Source organism: Helianthus annuus, chromosome 10 (genome assembly GCF_002127325.2).
Source record: "Helianthus annuus cultivar XRQ/B chromosome 10, HanXRQr2.0-SUNRISE, whole genome shotgun sequence".
Taxonomy (NCBI): Eukaryota; Viridiplantae; Streptophyta; class Magnoliopsida; order Asterales; family Asteraceae; genus Helianthus; species Helianthus annuus.
Genome location: NC_035442.2, coordinates 36,654,191 through 36,663,013, shown reverse-complemented (window position 1 = coordinate 36,663,013; position 8,823 = coordinate 36,654,191). Strand labels below are relative to the sequence as shown.

General features: G+C 33.9%; 1 pseudogene; it reads left to right on the top strand.

Annotated features, from left to right (window-relative positions):
* Positions 1–5,622: 5,622 nt before the first annotated feature.
* Positions 5,623–7,235, top strand: LOC110881122 (annotated as a pseudogene).
* Positions 7,236–8,823: the final 1,588 nt, after the last annotated feature.

Genomic DNA, 8,823 nt, shown 5'->3' with positions numbered 1-8,823 from the left:
TTCAACTGTTCAAAATGTTGGTTTATTAATAGAGTTAACTGTTATTTTCGTCCTCGTGGTTTGTTCAATTATGCCAATTCAGACCAAATTTTAAATTTGTACCATTTTCGTCCCTGACATTCTTGAAACATGTCAGTTCCATCCAAAAAACTAAGGTTGAATCGAATAATTGGACAAACCACAGGGACGAAAATGGCAGTTAACTCATGCTTTTTTGGACGGACCTGGCATGTTTCAAGAATGTCAGGGACGGAAATGGTACAAATTTGAAATTTGGTCTGAACTGACATAATTGAACAAACTACAGGGACGAAAATGACAGTTAACTTTTATTAATATATAGGATAATAAATGTAACTTCACTAGTGGAGCTTCGTTAGGGCCAGACCCCCCCTCCTCCTAAATTATTCGTTTTGTGGTGTTAATTTTACCGATCTTTTTTTTTTTTTTTTGAAATTTTTTAGTGTAAAATATTGAATTTTGAAAGTCCCCCCATCTCTCGCTGATTTTTCGTTCAAGATCCGCCAATGTGTAACTTGTAAGTTGTGATCGGTACACAACTAGTGAGAAGGAAATAATAATGATATGTGCCAGCTTGTTACAGGGAGAATGGGTAGGTGATGTCTACCTTATTAGAAAGATGTTTTGTGAGCACTGCAATTATTGGTGAAACAATATTGATGATCACTCCCAAGCTTATTAAGATGTGATGAGGTGATTACTACCTTCTTAATGACATGTTGTAATGGTGATCTCTACCAACTTAGAGAAGATTTTAGTGGAGGCAAACTCAATGCCGAAGATCAAGAAGTAGACGTAAGAAGGGGCAGACTCATATGGTCCGAGTCGGGGTCCACGGACTCAAATCTTTTTTTAGAAAATAGTAGAACCGGTATGTTAAAATTTTTAAGGACACCATAAAATAAATTAATTGGACCCCGTAGTATTAAAAACAAAGATGGTGTGGTGGTAAATCCTCTTGTATTCCAACAAATAGATCCCAAGTTCCAGTCTTACATGTCTTGTTTATTTAGTTTATTTTTTTCATCAAAATTAAACTAGTGTTTTAAAACAGCACAACCACCCATGGACCCTCTAATTTGCTTCTTTAAAATGATAAATTGAATGTTGATTTTATTTAACGAAACGGGATCAGGAGAAAACGCCCAAAAGTGTGAGAACGGTGAGAACGCATCCTGGCCCAACACGTGTCACGCGACATAATGACGGGCAGAGGGGCTTTTTTGTCCTTTTATATTCTTTTTTTAAACGAGTGTCACATCACCTTTCCATTTTTTGGCGTTTAACAAATACGCGGCGTTTTTATTGTTTTTAGATCAGGTTCATAGTAAATATTTTGGCGTTTTAACTAAGTATGGCTTTGATTGTTGTGCCAAGTAGGATGCAGGCCTATAATGTAAAAAACATTAGTAATTTTCTTGATGTTTATTTTTTCTATCAAGTGTTGTGCCATGTAGGATGCAGGCATATAATGTGACAGGCAATTATGACGTTTTGAAAAGAAAAACAAATTCAATTTTCCATGTAGTGGCTTTTAATATAATAGATGTTTGGCAATAATGTTACCGTCTCTTCATTTTACTGTTTTGCAATTATTGTTTCATTCAATTTCATCTGTCAATTAGTGTTGCTTTTTCCAGTAATACTTTGTTTGGCATTTTTTGGCGTTTTATATAGCAACAACGTGCTTTGCTAGCATCCGTTCTCACAGTTTTCACACTATCAGGCGTTTTGATGTTTGTAGTTTTTGGCGTTTTATACTCAGTTTTTTTTATTAGTAGATAATTAGATAATAAACAACAGAGAAATAGATAACAAACAATAGAAAATGAAAAAAAATAAAAATTCTAATATAATTTCTCATCCAAATCTTCACTGTCATCAGCCTCTTCTACTTTAACCTTTTTGGCGTTTTGAACCTGTTTTGAATACCTTATCTAGATCCTTATTTTCCTACATAATGCTCGTATTTAGAAGATGCTTATTTTTAGTGGCATCCTGTATTGTGGTTTGATATATACTTGTTTGGTGACATGTTGAAGATCAACGTCTGCTCGAATGTATTGATCCCTTCATGCCATCCATATATCCATCAAGAACAAAGTGACATGATGACATCAATCTCTTTTTCATGAATATTTTTCCATCTCATTCAGCAAAAGCTTATAGAGATACCCACCTCAGAGAAGAATCCATTCAGTGAAACTTCATTCAGAACAATACTCAATATAGAAGAAACGAGGTTCCCCATCTGTGGCTTTTTTAACTATTTTTTGGCGTTTTAAAGTGAATGGTTTCTAGGAAACAAGGCGTTGTTTTTGGGGTGTGATCAATTGATTGTGCAGAGACGTCTCTCTTATAGGATGTTTTTGGCGTAGTTTAGGCATGATTTTATTTATAATAAATTATATCAATAAAGTAGCCGTCTTTTCAGTTATTGTGTGTATTTTACTGTTTTTGTTCAGAGGCTCCCCATCTGTGGTTTTTTTAATTATTTGTTTGGCGTTTTAAAGTGAATGGTTTCTAGGAAACATGGCGTTGTTTTTTGGGGTGTAATCAATTGATTGTGCAGAGACGTCTCTCTTATAGGATGTTTTTTGGCGCGTCGTTTAGGCGAGATTTTATTTATAATAAATGATATTAATAAAGTAGCCGTCTTTTCAGTTATTGTGTGTATTTTTACTGTTTTTGTTCAGCTTTTTATGAGTTTTTAGGGTGATAGACATTACATCTTCTAAGTTTGGCGTTTTTTAATGGCTTTAAGTAGTTTTTGGCGTTTTTTATTTTTAGCTTTTAATAATACTTGTCCAAATTACTTTTATTATAGTTTGGGAGTTTTTTGCGTTTTACTGCATTATGGCGTTTCACAATCATTAGGACTGTTTGGCGTTTTATTAAAATAATGTATTTTTTGTTCTTAGCTGAAAAATACATAACAAACAACAGAAAAAGAAAATTAAAAAAATAAAAATAGAAACAATTCATATTCCAAATATTCACTATCATCAGTCTCTTTCTTCTTTGAAACATGTTCACTGGCGGTTTGACTTTGTCATGCTTGAGTTTTTGTTGTTGAAGTAGGCTTTTTTGTGGCCGTTTGGAAAGACTAAATGACGTAAGTTTTTTGTTTGAATATGTATCTTCAAACCACTCGTCAGTGTCATTCGTCTCTTCATGCCATTATAATATTCATCAATAACAAAATACAAAAAATGGCATAAGTCTGACACCAGCATCTTTTTGTTTAAGATTTGTCCATCTCATGCAGCAAAATGTTATTGAGTCACAACACCTCATGGAAAAATGCTTTCTGCGAAACTTCGCGTAGAACAATATTGAATATAAAAGAAACGATGTTTGCCATTTTGGCGTTTTACTGAGGAAATAGTGTATCCGAAAGAAATGTCGATTTTTTGGAATCTTTTGATTTTTGAGTGTTTTGGCGTTTTCTAAGATGATTGGTATATAGTAAAATATGGCGTTTTTGAGTAGGTGTGTTTGATGTTTTGGGGGTTTTTGGCGTTTCTAAGATGAATGGTATATAGTAGTAAATATGGCGTTTCAGGTTAAGGGGGGGTTGTTTTATGTCTGAGATATTTTGTTTATATAGGGATGTGTTTTGGCCCGTAATGGCGTTTTATTCATTAGTTTGGCGTTTTTGGTAGAGAAGTCTAAAGACCTTTTTACCCTTAATGAAGCGCGTCCACTTAATAGAATTCGTGTTATTTACGAAAACGTCACCGCGCCAATCTAGTCCATAGATTGTTTTGATCGGACAATTCATAAGCGTTCTCACCGTTCTCACACTTTCCACTGTTTTCTCTAAATCCTGACCCTTATTTAACACTTGATTACCAAATAAAACTTACAATATATAATGTAATGATTTCATGTCCACTAAATGCTTCTACATTATTTCCTAGCCCCGACCCGACTACGATGACCGACCCGAAAATTTTAATGTTTGGTTGTGAATTCCTAGCCCCGAGCCTACTACGATGACCGACCCGAAAATTTTAATGCTCGGTTGTGAAAAATCCTTACACAAAAAATGGACCCCAATGAAAAAATCTTGGGTCCGCCACTAGACGTAAGGTGAATTTTTAAACATCCACCCTAACTATTATACATTCGGTGTCATCCTCTCTTATTTCTTTATATACGTGCGAATTGTATACATTATTTCGAAGAAGTAAACCAAAGTTGTTAAAAGTCGATTTTCTTTTTTTAAATCGATTTTCTTTTTTAAAAAACCCCATATTCTCCCTTTGTAGAAACCTCTCTATTCTCAATGATAGATGTAAGATTTGTCTACATTTCTGACCCTATCATTAACTTTGCTATTTATGAGATTTACTGGGCATACTTGTTTTGTTGTGGTTGTACCCTATTTGCTCTTTGGGTTCGTGACTTCGCAGGTTTTGGATACTCCCAATTAGATGTACATAGATTCTATCACCTACATATCTTCTTCATTAATATCTTAATCATCGATGTATTTAGTATTTACCACGTTTAAGCATGACAAATTCTTTGATGGCTTTGAAGATTAATATTAACAAAGTCAAATATAACTATGAATTATATACATGACATGTCACTTAACCCATCAAATCTTACCTATTCTGAACAGGACTAGGTAATCGGAATTTTTATTATACTAATAATCAAACTTTCAACAAAGGCTATCACGTACGGTCCGTGTATCTTTTGCATTACATTAACTTAAGTGAGTTATTTTATGAATTATTACATTTTTTATGAGTGAATAGCGTTTATTTTTTTATTTTTCATTTTCACAAACTAATTTGAAGTCAATATGCGATTGTGCCACTTATCCTTAATGACGACCCTGACGAATAAATTGCTTTTATGCAACAAGAAAAACACACTTGAAGTTATTAAATTTGTATGTACATGCGTGTTTTTAAGTAGTCACAAAGTTTCCTTTTAATGATTTTTTAGTATTTATAAAAACGACATTCTTAAACTAGCTTTAAAGTAATGATGATCTTATTTCTATTTTTATTTTTATTTTTTGATAAGTGGTTCAACTTCACGCACCACTTATTGTAGTAGTATTTAACTTAATATATATAACCAAGTAGCAAATTTATTTAACAATTACAAATTATGTTACAAATGAAAAATCTACTGTATTAATGTGTCAACTGCATCCACCAAATACATGTATTAATATGCTCATGTATTACTTAAGAGATTTTTCTAATACAATTTTTGAAATTACTAAGCAAAATTTACATTTTTGTATGTTAACTGAGTTTGACAAATTCTCTTGGGCAATTAAAATATATAACTGCTAGCCAAGTCAACCTGTACTTTTTTTATAAATATGTTATGTATAACTTATGGGATTATGATATCAACCAGTTCCTAATACTTCATATTAGTTTTTGTATATGACTATTTCCAAAACCAACCACCCTTAACTACTTATAAATACAACATGACTTGTGTTTTTGTAAATACAACACAACTCAATACAACATAAAGATTTGTATTTAAAACCCTTTTCGATACAATTATTATGGTGAAGATGAATATCATAAGCTTCTCATCTCTTTTTCTTTCTCTCATTCTTTCTATTGCTACAGCATCGTCAAACTCAGGTTTGTCATCAAGTTACTATGACCGAGTGTGCCCTGAAGCTCTCCCGACCATCAAACGTGTGGTGGAGGATGCATTGGCACAAGAACGCCGCATGGGCGCTTCTCTATTGCGTCTTCATTTTCATGATTGTTTTGTTAACGTAAGTAACTTCTTTCTACCAACTTATAATTGAATTTTGCAATCGTTATCCATCATAATAGAACTAACACATTCATATGGTTATTAGACCAGTCAGATAAACAAGTCACCTGTGAATTCATTAAGTGTTCAAGTTGATAACAACAATAGCAGTTTTGCACATTGCAATACGATAGGCTTATGTAATATAAACATTTATCTTAATGTTCTCTAAAAAGTTAATTTGTTTTTATTTGTTATTTGATTAAACATGTAAATTTCATCAAACTTATGCACCTTTGCTAAACTGAGCAATCAAAAACTTCCATTACACTTTCTATTGATTTGGCAGCAATTTTAAATTTCTGACGTTTAATAACTATAGCAAAAATTGTTTCTATAATAATGATGCATTAATTAGTAACATATGAATAAGCTGTTGCAAGATGAAGTGTTATCTTGTACAGCAATGTTTGCATTTAAGAGACTGGAAAGTGTTGGGGTTATTTTTTGAGATTATCTTCCATATCATGTAGGGATGTGATGCTTCCATACTTTTGGATCAAACGCCAACAATAGACAGTGAGAAAAATGCAGGCCCCAATGCAAATTCAGCCCGAGGATTCGAGGTTATTGACAAAATCAAAGAAGAGGTCGACAAAGTTTGTGGTCGCCATGTGGTGTCTTGTGCTGATATCTTAATTGTTGCTGCTCGCGATTCTGTCATTGGGGTAAGTAAAACACACTTAACAAGTTTCCAATAGTTCAACCGAGCATACCTGTGTGGTACACTTCGGTATGCATGCATGTTTTCATCAAAAACATTATTTTGTAATATATATGTTGAAAAAGAAAAGTTTGTATGATGATGCATTTTTAAGGTAACTCTAAAACTTTCATGGTATGCAGCTTGGTGGCCCATCATGGAAAGTCAAGCTCGGAAGAAGAGACTCAACCACGGCTAGCCAGACCGCAGCTAACGCCAACATCCCAGCACCGTCCATGGACTTACCCGCCCTGATAAAAAACTTCGAGGATCAAGGGCTAGATGAGGAGGACTTGGTTGTACTTTCAGGTGCACATACTCTAGGTTTTGCTCAGTGTCGAACCTTTAGGCCCCGTATTTACAATGATACCAACATAGATCTAGCCTTTGCGAGCCACCTTCGAACCATTTGTCCACAAGTTGGGGGTGACTCAACGCTCGCACCACTTGACCCGACACCAAGCTCGTTTGACGTAAAATACTTCACTAATTTGGTGAGTAAAAAGGGCTTTTGAACTCTGATCAAGCACTATTTAGTGGTGGTGAAACTGCTGAGCTTGTTTCGAAATACAGTGGTTCCCACGAAGAATTCTGGGAGGATTTCGCAGAATCTATGATCAAAATGGGTGATATAAAGCCATTAACAGGGAATAGAGGTGAAATTCGCAATAACTGCAGAAGAGTTAACTCCGATTATTAAAAGCCGGTCGAGCGGGTTAAATTCTTTTATGATACCTTATTATATTATGAATTTTCAGGTTTTGTTTTCTAGTTTTGTTGTCGGGACGTTGATTTCTTGAAAAAGATGAAGTTTTATGTATATTTTCAAATTAAATTGTTTGTAATTTGTTCTTTTTGTTAAACAATATTTGTTCTTTGTGTGTATATTAATGCTTATCTTTATTACTTCTTATCGTCACAAGTGAAGTCCTTTTCAACTTTTTTACCCACTTGCTAGGTTGCTTTATTATATTAGTTTTCTGCTGACAATAGAAACAAGTTAGAGTATTGGGTGTGGAGGGGGTAGTCCTGAAAGAATGATCCGCTACGTAGGCGTCCACGTAAGCGAGTGTAGGGATGAGCCTCAATATATATGTATATATATGTGTGTGTGTTAGTATACAGAAGTGAAGAACTGGCCTGTCTTCACCGTCTTGCCTTCGACGGGGACGACAGGGGGCGGTGTTCCGGCCCATCATCGCTCCTCGACTCCTCGAGGATGAGTCCCACACCGAGTAGTCTTATATCCATCTTTGGATGATTTATCTTTTCTACATGTAAAGTTATGAATCCATTTTAATAGCTTAGTGTTATAAATAAACTATATTATGGTGACTATCCACATTCTAACTCCCGTCTCTTCGTGTCCTTTGTATTAATAAGAACACTATATATAGAGGTTCTTTGTATTGTATGTTTACAACTTAATGAATAAGAATTCACATTCTCCATATTCTCTTTTTCTACCTGATCTCTATAGTCTTGTTCTCATGTTGCTAATAGATCGTTGTTTAACAACATGTTATCAGCACCAGTTCGCTCGTTTTTCTCTGCTCATGGAGTAATACCATCGCAAGTCCATTGACATTGTAGACACCAGAATAAGAAGCGATTGTCTTGACCATAGGCGAATCAGAAAGGAGGAACGACTGAATGATCTCTATTCACAAATCAGGTAATAAATACTCATAGTTTTTCCTATCGTTATATTTGAATTACACTTGGATGCTTTGATCCTGGTTCTAAAAATAATAAAGAAAAAAGATTTGTATATGATGAAGGTAAACCAAAATACCATAATTTTGTGAAACTATTTTTTTATCTTTTTTTTTTTGAAAAAAGTAATCCAAATTAAAATTTATATGGCAAAGCTTTTAATATTCTAAAAGAATTTCACCACCACATTCAGTAGGTTGTAAATGGATCTTTACTTTAATTAGGGGTGAATAAAAGGTTTAATTAGAGTAAATGGTAAATGGGGTGAGATATTAAATCCTCACTTATCTTGGTTCTCATTCATTGGTTAAGAAAATGAAATGTGCTGGTGGGTTACCTGAACCTCCCCGTTAATTACTTAAACTAAAAAAAAAATGAAAACTCAATTAGCATCTGCTTGACGCTTTGACTTTCACTCCTACATATGATTCTAGAGTTTTTGTTTACAAGCCCTTCACCTTTAGTAATTTACAAATTTGATCTTAGCATTTGATTTGACTTTTCTTAAATTTTAGACCATACAACAAATCATTTGATTACATCGTTTTATGAGAAATTGTTGTTCTATGTAA